The following is a 16,257-nucleotide window of genomic DNA, read 5'->3' as shown; positions in this document are numbered from 1 at the left end:
CACAGTGATTTTATCACGATGCTGTGAGGTTCTGGGCATCAATAGAAGATTTTTGTGTTCCAGAGCTGTCAGTCATGGGCACTGAATCCCAACCAATCTCTTCCATCTGCCCTGAGTTCACAAAGAGAACAAGTAGTTACAAATATAYGGAATTTTCAAGTCTTTTAATGTATTTGCTTTACTGTCAGCACTATATTATATTGGACTGCTATCTAGATGGAACTATTTAAATTTAAGAAGCACTGAAGAAGTCACAAACTGCAGCAGAGGGTTTATCCGAAGGGAACACTCACACTGAGGTAGGTGGTCTATACATCGTCATACCCAATAGTGTTAAATCTCACTGGTGCTTAATGAATAAAATTGATAACAAACTGTGTAATGTATAGAAGAAATAAATCAGATATGCATGTGTGCATAGGATGGAATAAGGATGGAAGTGAGGAGGGAGAAATGTGTTTTTGAAGTGTAGCACATTGTGGGGTATCAAATCAACCACATGGCTGAAACCAGGGAAATAGGAACAAATTAGAAAAAACACCTTTTGGGGAGGATTAATTCATGTAAAAAAAAKGACTTAAAGGTAACATATTGACRGACAAACCTTRTGGAGATGTAAAGAGGCTGAGAGATTTTGCATAGTAGAAATGCTAGTAGGAGCAAGCAGAGCAGTGACTTCCATGGGCCAGGACTTACAGGAAGCAGTAGGCAGAGCTGGTGTGAGGCACGACTTCTACCTCCTACCACCCAGTGTGGATGTCTTCCTTCATTTAACCTGTATTTCTCCTTCCCTCAGTTTACTTATCCTACTCCACTTAGAAGAAGTGCTTATGCCCCTGGAGGGCTGGCCTTACGTTTTTAGCCTAGGGGTGCCATGAGTTTAGGGAAGACTCGGCTTTGTCCCTTGAGATATTGCTCACTTTGGCAATCCCTCATAAGCTTGGCCATGAGCTGCTATGTCTGCAGTCTGTCATGGGRGTCCCACAGGGCTGATAGTAGCCCYCAAGCAYGAGTAGCTCCCCAGCCATGTGCGGGATGTGCTTTGGTGCTCGTGGCTCCCTCAGGRCTCAGCTGGGGATTGCTGGCCTGGCTCCAAACAGTGCACTTCAGGTGCAGCACTTTATTCCAAGAGGATTTTTTAGAAACGTGAGTGTCCAGCAGAGAAGATAACAGGAGCCTAGCAGCATGACGAGAGATGTGACAAGAAGCCTTGGATATGAACAGGAGGTTAAGCACAAGAGATATATCTCTTAAATGAGGAGTTGCATCACTGGCACCAGTCTTCTCTCCTCTTCCTCTATTCCCCACCTCAAGAGCCAGGAGTGCTCCTGGAAAGCAGGGGGATGTCATGCTGGACATCACAGAGGAGAAGGAAAGTGCTTGCTCTGTGAACATGGCAGGGAAACAAGGAGCAACGTCTGCAGCACTAGCAGGATCTCAGGCCACCTTTGGGCATCCAACTCTACATAGAAACAAATCCTTTACAAAGAGGAATCAAAGGACTCTAGGCTAAGTATGCTCTTYTGGTTATGATGGAAAGAATAGGAAAAACTGTTCCTTTCTGTTAGTGTTTTTCAACGGGTGAATATAAGTTTATATCACAATGGTAATACCCATTTCTTTCCATTTTACCAATCCCATAGTTCTCTCTTCCCTCCAATCTGCACCTACAGCTATGGCTACTGCTAAAGGGACACAGGTAGAGAGGGGCATGTCCTGACTGTGTATTTCGTGTGCTTCTCATAGCATCACCTGATTTTAGTGTCTCTTCTTGCTTACACCTCTYTACTGTTGATTGCACTAGCTGCTGCCCTTGATGAGGATGGACATGTCTCCCTGCAGCTRGGCAGGGAGTTGTTTCATAAGCAAAATAATAATAATAAAAAAAACCYTAACAGCAACAAAAAAGCAATACAATTCTACCACCAGCCATTGCACAAAGATGGCTGAGACCACAGCATTTACATGACAGCTCATCTGTGTGCCTGCACCTCAAACATGCCCTCTCATCTACCTACCATTGCCTCTCATTCATCTTTTCTAGTTAATCACTGCAAAATWTCTCCAAGGGTATTTCTTATCAAAGTGCTGAGCAGTTGTGAGCAGGTTGTGCTCTAATTGGGGAGCAGAGATGATGATTACAGTGCTTAGCCCACCTGCTGTCAGGACTGCCTGGGAGCCTAGCAATAAACTCAGTTTATTTTACCTCTAAGTTTCCTCTCCTATCTTCTTAGCAGTATGGCCCTTCTCTCAGGTCTGTGCTGAGAACACCCAGAGATCCTGCTCCATCTCCCTGGAAAATACTGTCTAGACTGCCTTTATACCAGTTCACAGGAGCTGGCTGTAGCTGTTGTTGAACCCATCTGGCTGCTTGTTCCTTGTGTGAGTGGAAGCACAGGGCTCTGCTTAGCGTTGGTGTCCCCTTAGCATATAGATAAATGCTTTTGCATGTTACCAACTCTACCTGCATGGTACTTGCATATGTGCTACAGGATACAGTGAGGCTGGTGGGGATGAAGATAGCTCTTTGCAGGTGATGTCTGCTGTATAACCCCAATGACACCACCAGAGTCGTCTTTGCCAAAATTCCCTCCTGCTAACTAATGCAAATCATCACTGAAGCCAGGCAAAAAGCCATAARGAAACCCAAACTCATGCTCAGGCCCTGCCCAGTTCCACAATCAACCCTGTCTGCCCCGAAATCCCTCTGCGTGCAARTGAGGGGTGCTGCTTCCCTGCTCGGCTGCTAGGCTCTGGAGGCGCCTGGTCTCGGTGTGTGTGTGTTTAGTGGAGAACTGCCAGCACATCAGGCAGGAGCCGCAGCTCWGCAAATAGGCCCAAAAGTTTGGCTGAGGCTGGAAGTCCTTTGTTTGTGGAAAAGGCTGAGGTGAAAAAAAAATGGGGTTCCCTCACAGGAGGCAAGAGAGAGAAGCTAAATCTCAGCCTGGATCTCAGCAGCAGCCAGTTCCTGGAGGCTGAGCAGCCAAACATGGCCTTTCCTGGGGCCAATGGCAGAGCCTTCACAGCACCTCAGAAATTTAGGGTGCTCCAGATTTAGTCAGACRTAAATAAGAGCTGTGCTGCTGCCTTCAAAGGGATTGATTCTCTATGGGGAGCTTACACTGCTGGCCTACTGGTCCCACACAACTAGCACTCACCCCACCTRCCTACGGAGCCTCCGAAATTGGAAGCTGAGAGGCCCTGGGGTCCTTGGGAAGAGAAATGGCTCCTGGGGTCCAGATGGCTGGATCACCTTCTGTGGGCACCCATCTCCACATGTGAGACAGTGCTCTGCCAGGCTGGGCAGCATGGAGGAGACATGGCACAAGGTCCATGTGGAGCGAAGAGGTCACTCAAACACAGAGGGGGCTATGAGCTAAGGGATGGGATGTGGGTTGGGGGATGCTAAAGGCTAAGTATGCAGCTCTGCTGCTGACCGTCTGCATGGCCCTGAGGAGCCATTTGCTTTCTCSTTGCCTTGCCTGTGCTTCCTCTTGCTTCCCTGGGAAGTGCTACAGGGAAGTAACTGTCTTTCATTTTATTTGCATGGTGTCTTTTGCAGAGGACTCTCTAGACCAGACACAAGCGACAGTCTTACAGGTCAGGAAGGAAAATAGGCTGATTTACAAGATTACAAKAAGTAGTACCCATGAAGGATCAGCCAGACAGCAGTTAAGGGTTCTGCCTTCCTAAAGTCACCTTTTTAGCATGAGTGGAGTAGGATTGCCCCCTGACGCCCATGCAGACAGACACTCATGCTCTTCCACGCACACCYAACATGGCTGGCTGGTGTTGCACCCCCATTTCACAGGGGCTGTTCCCCATAAAAGCAGAGGCTGTACATCCCTAGCGGCCTGTCTGGACAGATCAAGCGTGCATAAAGCATGTCAGCATGGGTTGTGTTATACAAATGCAAGGCTTTGTGTCTCTGTGTGCAGCATGCTTCATAGCTTTGCGTTTTGCAGCAGTATGAAAGCTTCAAAAGTTCCACTATTTTAACAAGCCCATAAAGAATAAGGTTATTAAATTTTGTTTATAGTACCCTGAGAAGCTCATTCAGTTACCAGCTGGTTCAGTTTTTACTAAGACGAGTTTCATAAGGGCGCCAAGTCCTATTTGCTTGTATTATGGGAGCTTGTACTGAATGCTCAAGATACTGACAATGTGACCAGCACACAAAGGCTGAATTACTCTGCAGTAGGGGTGGTCAACATCAAATCAAAGGCTAATGAAATGTGTTGGATTTGTAATTGAAAAACATGTTCCATTTAAACATTTCTAAATTTATTTCTGGTAAAAATTATTTTTCCACAAATGTTACTGGAGTTTTATTGAGGTCATTGTCTTACAGAACACTTTTCATATTTGCACCTTCTTTGTTAAAAAGTCACAGTTTAAGTCATTTTATTGCCTAATAATTGCCACAAAAATARTGAAGTTACTGCATATCTGGAATAACGGGCATCAAAACCTGTAGCTGGTCAGGAGATGGTCATGCTAAGTGAGGATTATGTGACAGCAAAATAGTCAACATGGTGCAGTGTGGCACAAGCACTTGCAAACAGGAGCTGGACAAGAATAGTTGAAAAAAAAAGGATTTAGATTGCCTGAGTAAAGGGAGAAGCCTGCTGAGGTGCCAGGAAAAGACTCCAAGGTTTCACCCATTTGAGCCTGAGTTAGACTACTGGGAAGGTGGCACTAAGACCGAATTCACTGTCTCATGGATTTTTTCCAAGAAGCAAGTCTAAAGCAGGGTCTCTGGCCAGGCTTTCCTGTGCTGAAGTACAAGGTAAGAAGAAGATGTCCACTCCCAGGAAAGTTACCCATGAATTTTCTTCATGGTTCTTAATTGCAGGAGATAAAGTAAGAGGTTAGTAATCAAGTCTGGCATGCAAGTGTAGGCAGATATACACGCAGCGAAAGTCACAGAGCACCTACTATAGCTGACTGCAAGGGCTGGCAGCTGGGAACGTTGGAGCATGGGGCAGGGTAGGTGGTTATCTGGTAAAAATGCCTGGTATAAATTGGCATTAAAACATGACAATGGAAGGAGCAACCTGTGTCCAGGAATCATCAGGATGATGTATTTTCTTTTATTCCTAAAATCTAATTTTAGGGATAAGAAAATGTTCCAAAATATTTCCAAAACCATTTTTAATGTAAAGGAATACAGTAGAAAATATTATAAAATTTAATTTATATTGAACCCTGCCTGTGAAAGAGGGGCAGCTTTGATTTTATTCTCTTTCTGAAAGCATTTCCCTCTTTTCAGTTAGTCCTAATTTTTAATATTGAGAACAAAGGCCCATGCTTATGCTTAAATATTGATAGTGACTTGATTGCAATGATTAGGAAATTTACTTGCAGCTTACGCAGATCTGAAAGTTTAAGACACGCAGACATCAAGAAAAGTGTGAATGGAAAACTGTTGGACTTATAAATTACTTGAGGAGGTTTAAGGAAAAGTGATTTGCAGGGCTGAGTGAAAAAGTTGAAAAGCTTTGGAGAATCAGAGGGATCTCTGGAAGATTAGATACTTATTTTTTTCTGAGACTCCTTAGGCTGGAACTCTATAGAGATTAGGCTTTATTGAGAAATTTCCAGTACATCTTGGTTTCAGCCAGGTCATAAATATCAAGAAAATTACAACACAGGCACTTCAAAAGAAAAATGTGTGTATAGGACAGACTATAGGACAGAGCTAGAAGTATATTCTGCCTGGTACATTATGGATATGAGACAACACTTATATGATTAAATCATATTCTTCCTTTTCTGTCTTTCTCCTAGATTCAATGAGACAAATTCACGCCCTGAAGAAGGATCTGGCAGCTCCCTCCAAGTCCTGAACCTTATCCAAGTGATAATTATATCTGTCTGAAATTCCAGGAGCCGAGAACTAGCCTCCAGCAACTCAACAAAGGCTTCTCTAGTGCTCTGAGGAAATGATGCCGACACTTCCCTTCCCTTCCTCTCCATCTACCTCCTGCTGAAATGTATTTGCAGTTTCCTGAAGCCTTTAAGGCTTTCAAGAGATCTGGTGGAACCAGAGCTAATATCTCATGGAGTATCATCACATACAAAGACAAAGAAACACCCCCACAGGCATAGTTAATGCAGATAAACCGTAATAGCTTTTTTTTTCTTTCTTCCAGTTGGAAATGTATAATTAATCTCAGTTCAAATTTACATGTTTGATCTGCTTCTTTTAGGCATTAGGCTTTAGATGTCTTTGAAGAAAAGGGAAGATCCTGTGATTTGATCTGGAGTGCCTAAAATATGCTCAGTGTTTATGTGGGCAAATCCTGCGCATCCAGTGCTGGATGGGTGCTGAGGGCACAGGGGAAGGGATAGGAGCCTGTGCTCACCCAGCTGGGCTGGCTTAGCTCARTGGCTGAAATAGGTCCACTGGATGATAATCCAGCAGCTGCTAGGCCAGCCCGGTTTTAAAGACCATCGAGATGCAGATATGGAAATTAATATCTCTGAATGACAGAAAAAAAGTCTGATTCATCTCCTGCTTGTGTTAGTGAAGGTCTATTCACTGGGTTCAATGGGTTTGGATGGTGTCTCTAAAAGACTCTTTATGGTGATTGTGATGGTTGATTAGTCCCTCCTGACCTCTCACTGTATAGAGTAAGAATCTTCCACCTTTTCAGAGTTGTGGTAAAACCTCCCTCAACACAACTTCCTTTATAGAGCCTTGTAGCAATACCTACTCCCATGAAATTCAACCAAGTAAAACCTGAAATTGATGTACTAAGTGGTTCAACTGCTTCCTCAATTTATCTGAAGCCAAAGAAGATCAGCTCCACACAGCACGAGCATCTGCAGAACAACCTGCCATTCTGAAAGGACTCCCATCACACCTTGCCATGCCTTCCTCGCTGACTGCTCGCCACCTTCTCCACCAGATGAGAGTCTCCTACACTAACCAGGATGTGCCTGCAGCTGAGCASTGACAGATCTCCCAGCAGGGCTATAGTTCATAGGCACAGCTCCACATGGGGCCTGCGGCAAGAGGAAGAGGAAGTGCTGCAGGTGAGACGTGCGGGCACCTGTGGGCTGGCGGTGAAAACCTGAGCAGAGGTCTCCTGCCAGCTCTGTCAGCCTTTTGCAGATGCAAGCAGCAGCAGGAGCTAATTCTCCTGCAAACAAAACCTTCAAGTTCTCTCTCCATAGTTTAAAAGAAAAGAAAAGAAAGAGGTAAAGATGAAAACATATCCACTTCAAAAAGGGAAATTTCCATTTGAAGTGCTCAAAATTCAAAGTTCAAGTCAAATCCTCCCCAGCAGCAGCATATTTTTCCTCAGTAGTGTGTATCAATTTCTTCTGACAACAGTTTCATGGCTTGAGGATAAATAAGCCCAGCTTCATTGGTATTATATTTTACAACTACAGACAGACCATGGAGATTAAAATTCTTTGGATGAGTCACCAAAGAAGGGGGAGGTGGGACTGTTGAAAAGCTCATGTTGTGAAACACGGATTGAACACAAAACAAACAGAATTTAGCCTTTCATCCACAGTGCCATGGAGACTGGAATTTCCCTAGCACTAGGAGAAAGGCAAACACATGAGGTGGGTGATGAGGACAGAGGGAAGGAGACACAAGCACAAAGGGTCACACCACTGCAGGCTCATGAAGATTGTCCTGCATACTCATGAAGAGGAGATACATGATTTCTCATCCCTGGCTGGATGCTCACTCAGCCATTAGTTAAAAGCTGGAGAAGCCTCAGAGCTTTTCTCACTCATTCTAGTGCAATATTAATTTTCTGATTCCCTGGTCAAAAAAAGTAATTAAAAAAGAAAATCATTTCTGGTTGATCCAAAAGAATTTCTTTTTGTTTTGTTTTCCCACTGGAACCGAAAGCCTCCCTTAAATTTTTTCTCCTCTGAAGTGCAATGTTTTAGTTTGACCTCAGGATTTTTTGAAGTCTTTCACAAACTGAACTGAAACAAAAGCCAGCATTCTAAGACAAATTATTGAAATGTTTCCTGTTGAACATGTCAATCATTTCCCCTTTTTCCAATCCATTCTCATCTCTCACCTCCTAGATGAAGCAATTTGATGTGTTTGACRTGAATATACAGATTGTTCTAGATGACCCACATATGCTTTATCAGCAAAAAAATCACCCAGCTCCATTCCAACTTGCCCTGGAAAATTGCCCTCACCGGGAGTGTGGCCAGAGGGAGTTGTTTTAGGCCGCTGGAGGAATCCTCTCTGCTTAAGACTCCCTTTAACACAGCTTGAATCCTTTTGTATAAAGGGAACTTGGGCAAGCCAGGAACTTCCACCTGGTTATTTTCTCTTGGAGTATTTTATACGCAAGTTTATTCAATCAGATTGTTACTTTAAACCTCAGCATCCAGCCGAGCCAACTGTTTTCCACACTAGGCTTTCTACTTGCAGGTTAGAGAGACAGGGTACCCTGTTCAGACCCAGCACTATGACACTCAGGSCAAGTCCTCCCTTGAGCCGTTGCTGTTGGCAAAATTGAAGATGTCCAAAAACTTCTCTAAATTGCTTCACATGCAGAACCTGTMTAGGGTATAGATAAAGAAGTTCTCAAATCCTCCAGGATTGCCACAACCCTCCTTCCTGACTCTTCTGCTTCAAGCAATGTTGGTCTTTGCTGATGCAGGCTTATAGAAGCATGGTGGGAATTTCCTTAGAAGAATTCCCTACCTTGGCAGGTCTGCATTAATATTAGGACTACTTAAATTATGAGTCTGTCTGGATTTGCTTTTCCTCAGCACCAGTGGTAGAGCAGGACAGAGCAGTAACTTTGATATTAGTGATTCAAGATGACACAGTCGCTGACCCTTGGCTAGAGCTAAGATCAAAACAGAAAATTTTACAAGCAAAAGAGTAGTTGGCGATTACCTACTGCCYGTGTCTGTCCTGCATCCTCAAAGGGAGCTCAGCTACACGCTTAACAGAGACTCAGGCAAAGCAGCGCACCCACTTACTCAATACATGTACAAGTATTATGGAGTTGCTGTCATACTGCGTACCAGCACTGAGCTTCTCTCAGCTGTGCTGGATGCAGTTGTTTTCAAGCATGAGGCTCACAGCAGCAGTTCCTGAACTAGGCATCAAACCCTCAAGTAGGATCATGAGCCTGGAAATGCAAGTGGTAGGAGAATCACCACTGAGGAAATGAAAGAAATTTAGCGATCACTGGGTCTGTGGTTTCTGGTTTTTGCCTTGGACTGGTGGCTCCCGTTTCTCCCTTGTTGATCTGCTTGCTCTTARCCTCATCGCTGGTTTGTTGGGCAGCAGCAGCACAGCCTGGATGCTCAGCAGGGCACTTGCTTGAGTGACGGTGGCTTTCCCCAGCAGCTCAGTCAGCTTCTGACCATTGCGCATGGTGTACTGCTGGTCGCACGGGACAGTTCTGCCCTCCCAGTACTTCTTATCTTTGCCTAATCCCTCTRCTAGCTTCAGCCTCCTCTCATGCTGTGACCTTCTCTTGCAATGAGAAGTTGATGCGGGATATAGATATCCTCAAAACACAAAGGAATTGAGGCACCTCTTTAGCACTGAACTCAAGGTAAGAGTCTGGCTCGGACGGTCAGACTTTGTTGCCAGAGTACCATGAAAAGTTTTTCTAAATTCTGTGGTGAATATTTGAAACTTTGTGCAGCTTACAAGCTTCTCTGCTTTCAATTTAGTGTGCAGAAGGAACGAACCTGTTTCCTCCAGCTGTCCCAGAAGTCATACGACACGACTCAGGGCTGCTGCACACTTGCAAGGCTGACACTGAGCACAAGACTAGCTGGAGCTGAGGTCTGAAGAGATGCRTCACCCCAAGCATCGCACATATATACAGAAGAGATGGTCCCTGAATCAGAGCTTGGTATGTGAATAGGAAAGACAGATTAAAAAGCTAAAAGAAAGAAAGTGATTATCTCCATTTGCAGATAGGGTACCAAGACATAGGATGATTTAATACTTGGTATAGGTTGGACAAGTCTGTGGTAGGAATAGCCCTGAAAACTGCTCTCTGGAGACATACCTGAATGCCTCAGTCTTATACCTAGTTTTCCTCTCCAGTAATTGTTCTGTGACAGAGGATTCACTTTCTGCCAGAAGAACGGGGAGGAAAGAGGACAGCAATGGTGCTCGTCACTGCTATTGATAATCATCAAATAGTTTGAATTCCTTCCCGGGARACAAGGAAACGAATATTTGTCTCACAAACAAGGCTTCATGTTTCTCAGTCAAGATAAAACTTTTTCCTCATCCATTGACCATTAATGGAAGAGCTCACAGGGTCTGGTAGAAACAGCAGCCATAAGCAYGTATTTTCTGAACTAAAAGGATTTTTTAGGTCTTGCCCAGGTCATCTGAAGTTCTGGGAATGAGACAGAATGAGATGGAAGGAAAAGGAGAGAAGATTTCCCTCCAGAGCAGCATGCAGCTCCTGGCCCTCAAGGAGCTGGGAGAGGAAGGCTCTCGTACGAGCAGGGATTTCCCTCCCTGCTTTCCCCTCTGTGACCCCATCTGGCTGGCATGAGGGAGCTGTAGCCATTCCTTCCACACCAACAACCGTTGCCCTTTCTAAACTCCAATGAGCACCATAAGCAACCTCTGCTCCTTGTTTACTGCTCTGCTTGCCCAGGCAGCTKCATGGGGAACGGTGGCTAGGTAAGGAGAAAGCAAGTCTTCTGGCATCCCCTTCAGCATACTCYTCTTCAACTTCTTACTTGCTCTGGCGGTCTGTCCCACCTGCAGTTGCTCCCCTTTTTGGCGACAGCATGCTCTCTCCTCTTTGATAGCAGAAGTTTCCTCTTGCTGCACACCATGTGGGGGATCCTGGCCTGCAGTMAGAGTGGATAAAACTCTTGTGACAGCACAGCTATGGAAACGCAGGCTAGGGGTAATGCTGCTGGAAAGGACCTCTGGTCCTGGTGGACAGTAGGTTAAATACGAGCCAGCATCATGCCTGGGCAGTGATGAAGGCTAACAGCATCCTGGGCTTTATCAACAGGACCATTGCAAATAGACTGAGGGAAATGATGATCCTCCTCTGCTCAGCACTTGTTACATCACATTTGGAATACTGTATCTGGTTTTGTGGGCCCCTAAAGCAAGGAAGGTTTTCATAGACTTGAGTGAGGCCAGTGAACAGCTGSTCAAGGGCTGGAGCACTTGTCCTGTGAAGGCAGCTGAGGGAGCACCTGGAGAAGAGGTGGCACAGTAAGAGAGTGAGAGAGTGTGGTCATAAACTGAATCAGAAGAGGTTCTGACTGGATGTAACTGAAAAAAAAAAAAAAAAAATCACTGTGAAGATAATTAAGCTAGAAGAGGCTGCCCAGAGAGGTTGAACAGTCTCCATCCTTGTAGGTTTTCAAGACCAGACTGGATAAAACCTTGAGCAACCCAGTCTGATCTCAGAGCTGACCCTGCTCTAAGCAGGAGGTTGGACTAAAGACCTCCTGAGGCCCCCTCCCTGCCGGAGTGTCTTTGCGCAGTCAATATGCCTGGCAGCTACRTGGGGTCTTGGAGGAGAAGAGTGCTTGGTGCAGCCTGGCAGCCCCACAGCTTGTGCTCCTCAGGGGTGCCCYCAAACAAAGGCACCCTGCTGCCAACAGAGTCCCCACTCTCTGGCCTTGTGCTGGGCAAAGGGGTTTCTGTGATCAGAAATGACAGATTGCAGGATTCAATTCCTCAACCACAAATGGGCTACAGGTCATGCAGACACGTATGGGCTTATGGCAGGAAGGAAATGGACAAAATCCTTTCCGGGACAGACTCAAAATGCACAGCCTAAATGAAGAAAGTGCTTATCGTATCCTTTTTTTGTATCTACCTGATGAAAATACGCCTTATGAGAGGTGAATGGAGAAAATCCCTGTAGTAACAGTTACAACATAAATACCTCCTGGGGAAAAGTAATTTACAGTAATAATTTTTTCTCCCTCATCCAAGAGGTGGTTAAGGATTTGGCAGGGAAACAGTGGAGGAACTGATCACTCCATCTATGATTTTAAAGCTTGGTAAGTTGTCTGTGAATGCCACAACTTTATAGCCGAACAATAATAAGCATTAGTCAAAAATAAAATAATCCACTTTTTAATCTTTTTTTTTTTTTTTTTTTTTTTTTTTTTTTTTTAAGCGTAAATAGATTACAATTCTCAAATGTCAAGAGCTCAGTAACCAGGTGATTTTTCAGTAAGACATTCTTCCAGCAGGGAAACCCAGCTTTTTGTTCTACCTGGAATTCTAAAAAGGGTAACAAAAACTTATTGGCAGTACAATACAGATGCTCTTACCTGAGCACTGAAATRGAAATGCAGCCCAGTGCTGCTACTCCAAGACCTGCATACTGTAACCCTGATGGCTCCTGGTCACTTCCCTGCAGGGATCCAGCTGGCCACAGWGTTCCAGAAACCCATTGTAAAGCTTGTAGCATTGGAAGAAAAACTTCCTGGAAAGATGTCAATGAATGAACTCAAGAGTTACAAAGTCTGGTTAGGTTCTGGTGGCTGGTTTAAGTTTTCCCTTGCTGTGGTTGGGGGCTGSTCTCAGTCACCATCAGGCACTGTTCTTCAGGAGCCAGTGGTCCTGCTGCTTTTACAGCGAGCAGAACACTGCATTGCCCATGAAAGCTACTTCTCATTCACAATGGACCATGCACCAAGTAAGGCAAAAAGCAAGTTCAGGGTGCTGGTGCTGACATAGTAGAGGTTAGGCTAAGCTTTAAGCAATCCCTAGCACACTCTAGGCTAAAAAGGATTCAGAGATCCAGATATTTCCTCTTCCATTATTTCAAGTACTATATTTGCTTGCTTTTCATCTTTCCCTTTTCTCCCCTCCAATTTGGTCATAAAATCCTAATGTCTTGTCCTCAAGCATGTATACTCAACTACTGGCAGCCAGCTSTTCTTATTAGGCAACTCTTCACTACTAGTGTGCTCAGGTTTGATAATCTCCTACCACTTAATTAACTCAAGTAATAAGCTGCTGTTCTAATGCATTAAGGTTTGGACCTTATCGTGCACACACCTACAACTGTATCTTCATCTCCAGGAGCTACAGCCCTCCTCCTTCCCCTTGGGTTCGCACAGGCCCCACTGACCATCTAGTCCTCCTAGCTCTTGACACATGGCAGGGAGAACAGGTTCCCCAAGTTTGCACTTCAAAAGGGAAGAGCAGAAAGCCTGACTTCCCACTGCACGCTGCTGGACTGAGAACAGAAGGAGCCCAGTCTCCCTACCTTGATTCCCTACCTCAAAGCAAAGCTTGTGCGGAGAGAAAAGGTGTTGGTGCCTCAGTTTCCCCAGTCACTGAGGCWGGTGTGAAAGAGGAGGAAAACACTTCCCTCCCTTCTGACTGTACCACAAAGACAATACGATTAACATTTATGCCATGTTCACRTGTGCTGGGCAACCCAAGCCCAAGTGGAAAGCATACTGTTGGCTATAGCTCAGTTGGGGGAGTAAAGGCRGGGGGGAGAAATAATTCAGGCTTCACCTCGCATCTCCACAGATAAGGCTCCATCATAAGGCTGACTCAAACACCATAGTATCTAGGTGAGGGTAGCCCAGTCCCTGCACTCTTACTTTTGCTAAGCTAGTAAATGTTAAAGATTAAACACTGGCAAAAAACTCCGTTTGCTGTTCCTGGTCCTAATCTCYGCAATTAAGGCTGGTGATTATTTTGGTTTCTAAGTTTTATATACAACACAAATCAAAGCACAGTCTTTTAAGTTTTGGGAATGAGCTGCAGGAGTATGTCCTCTACAGGCATCAACGTTACTAAAGGCAGCAGCAGCACAGGCTGGTGATTAGTTTAACAGTGCCCAAGAAGCCTAGCTGCACCTTTGCCTTGGCAGTTCACAAGGCTTTTCTGTGCTGTCTGTTCTCATGCCTTCCTCCACTCTCACACCACTCAGCGCTTCCTCAGCTGCAGGAAACAAAAGGACAGGGAATAACCCCCACCCTCCTTATAAACCACAGAGGAAAAAAAAAGTAAAACACACAAACATCTGAAACATGAAGTAATTCTCAGTGTTCTGCGGGTGCCACAGCATTACTATTTTCCTCTCCTTTCCAGTGCAGGAGGCACAAAGCACCTGCAGCAGATGCATTAAGCCCCACATCACCTCTGGCTGGGGAACTGCAAAGCTCCTGTTTCTTTTCTGCCATAAGCCTCCCACTGCCACCTCTCTAGGCAGAAAACCAGAGGCGCTAGCAATCAAAACTGCTCAACCTGGGACAGAGCTCAGAAGTGCAAAGCAAATGCCCGCTACAGCCCACTGCTTGCTTGAAATCTTCCTTCTCAAAGTAAGGGAGCGTGTTGGCACATGCTGCAGGAGGGATATTGCTTTGTCTGATTGCTTTGAAGATTTGGGGGTGGAGAGGGAAGAGAAGAGGCCAGTTAAGTGTGTTTATGTTTGAGAGGAACAAAGGAGAGTGGAGGAGAGGCTGGGTTGCCTGTGCCAGAGATGTGTCAGAGATCACTTGTTCCTCCTGGGCCAGGACAGCCCAGGGACCACCAGCGGAGGAGGAAGCAGCATGTGTCAGGAGCTGTGTTTAAAAGAGGGAGGGGAAAGATGTAACAGAGAACCTCCTTCCCCCAAGACGCTTAGGATGGTGATAAACACGACACACATTAGACGCTGGGCTCCTAAGAGCTGGGGAGCATGATACAGTGCAAATACAGCACAGCAGACACACTGCAAGCATGCACCTTCCAGGGTCCAGTTAACTATCGGCTTTCCTTGAGGGAGGATGAGTTAAGAAGTCAAGGAGGCCTGAAGCAGATGAGTTGATCTGAATCAAAAGATCAGGGCCATCAACTACATCTCAGCTCTGTTGTCCATGAGGGCAAACAGCTCACCAGCCCCCCCTCAATTTTCAGGGCAAAAAAGGGGAACTGCCTTCCCTGGGGGAACACTCCCATGGCCAAGTAACAAACTCAGCGAGCTATTTGTTCTCACTGAAAGCAGAACTCTGCATCCAAGGACCGATTTTATTGCACTTTCTAAAGACAGGTATAACGCAGACACACAGTGCAGTTCCTAAGGTCAGCAAACCTTCTGCTGCAGGTTGTCATGAAGAAAATAACTAAATCAACTACAGTTAGGCAGGAAATATATGAGTATCTGCTGTTGGACAGATGTGTTCAACAGCTCCAAAGACGTGGCATAATCCCAAATCTACCAACCTATGGATTCCTATAGAAAAAAAAAAAAACAAAAAACTTCAGAAGAAATTAAAAACCTCCTCCAATTATCCATCAGAGCTTTTTTGGTTTTTGGAGGAAGGAAGGAAGGTGTATCATATTTTAACAGATATTTCTGAGTTCTCAGGAACCTTCCACGGGAACAGAGATAGCTCAATAACCACACTGTAGAAATATCTCAGCAACACCAAAGTCAGATTCACCTGTATTTCAGCATATGAATTTTAATGCTTCCTCCCTCATCTACATTATTTATCCCAATTACTTTTTTTTTTTTTTTCAAAAAAAAAAGAAGATATAGCTGAAGAAAAGAGCCATTGAGGAGCCCTATTTGGAAAACACGGACAAACTTAAACTGGAACACCATCCCAGTTTAAATCCTATGTTTTAAGTCAGAATTTGTACAGCTGATAACAGAACTAAGAAACATCTTACATGTTTTACTCTTACTTTTGGGAGGGACAAGGAGGGTTAGGAAACCAGCACCTACTTCTGTACCACACAAAACACACCTCAAACTAGTACTGATTTGGTAACAGTAAATGAAAGTTGTCAGCACTTACTGCATYCATGAATGCTAATGCATAACAGTTAATGTTCAGAAGAGACTTAATGAATACATATGAGAGCACCTATGTGAGACAGAGGATTTCTGATTATTTCAAGAAACTGAAATTTGTCTACTGTTGTCATAACAGCAGCAATAGGTAAAAGTTGAAGAAAGTTTGAGAAATACTTCTTTTTTTAAAAAATACAAGTGTTTTAAGAGTTCCCCTGCATTTCACATCAGAGAATCCATAATAGACAGAAAATGTTGAATGAAACTAAAAATCCTGCATAAGACTGAGAAGAACATTTTGTTTTTCAGTCAYTGGTTCCATTTAAAAATGTGCATGATTTTTGATGAAATTCAGCAAGTCTGACTCCGACCTTAGAGATGCTGATCTGGAGCAATTCTACTAAGACAGCAGAAGAATGCAAGACACAGTCTCTTTAAAGTCACAGTCTACTAGTAGTCACTAGTATCTACTAGTAGTCACAGCAATCCCTATTAC

This window comes from Rhea americana, unplaced genomic scaffold (assembly GCF_003343005.1).
Source record: "Rhea americana isolate MKP2758 unplaced genomic scaffold, rheAme1 scaffold_70, whole genome shotgun sequence".
NCBI classification, from domain to species: Eukaryota; Metazoa; Chordata; class Aves; order Rheiformes; family Rheidae; genus Rhea; species Rhea americana.
The sequence above is the reverse complement of the archived record's forward strand: the minus strand, read 5'-3'. Positions refer to the sequence as shown.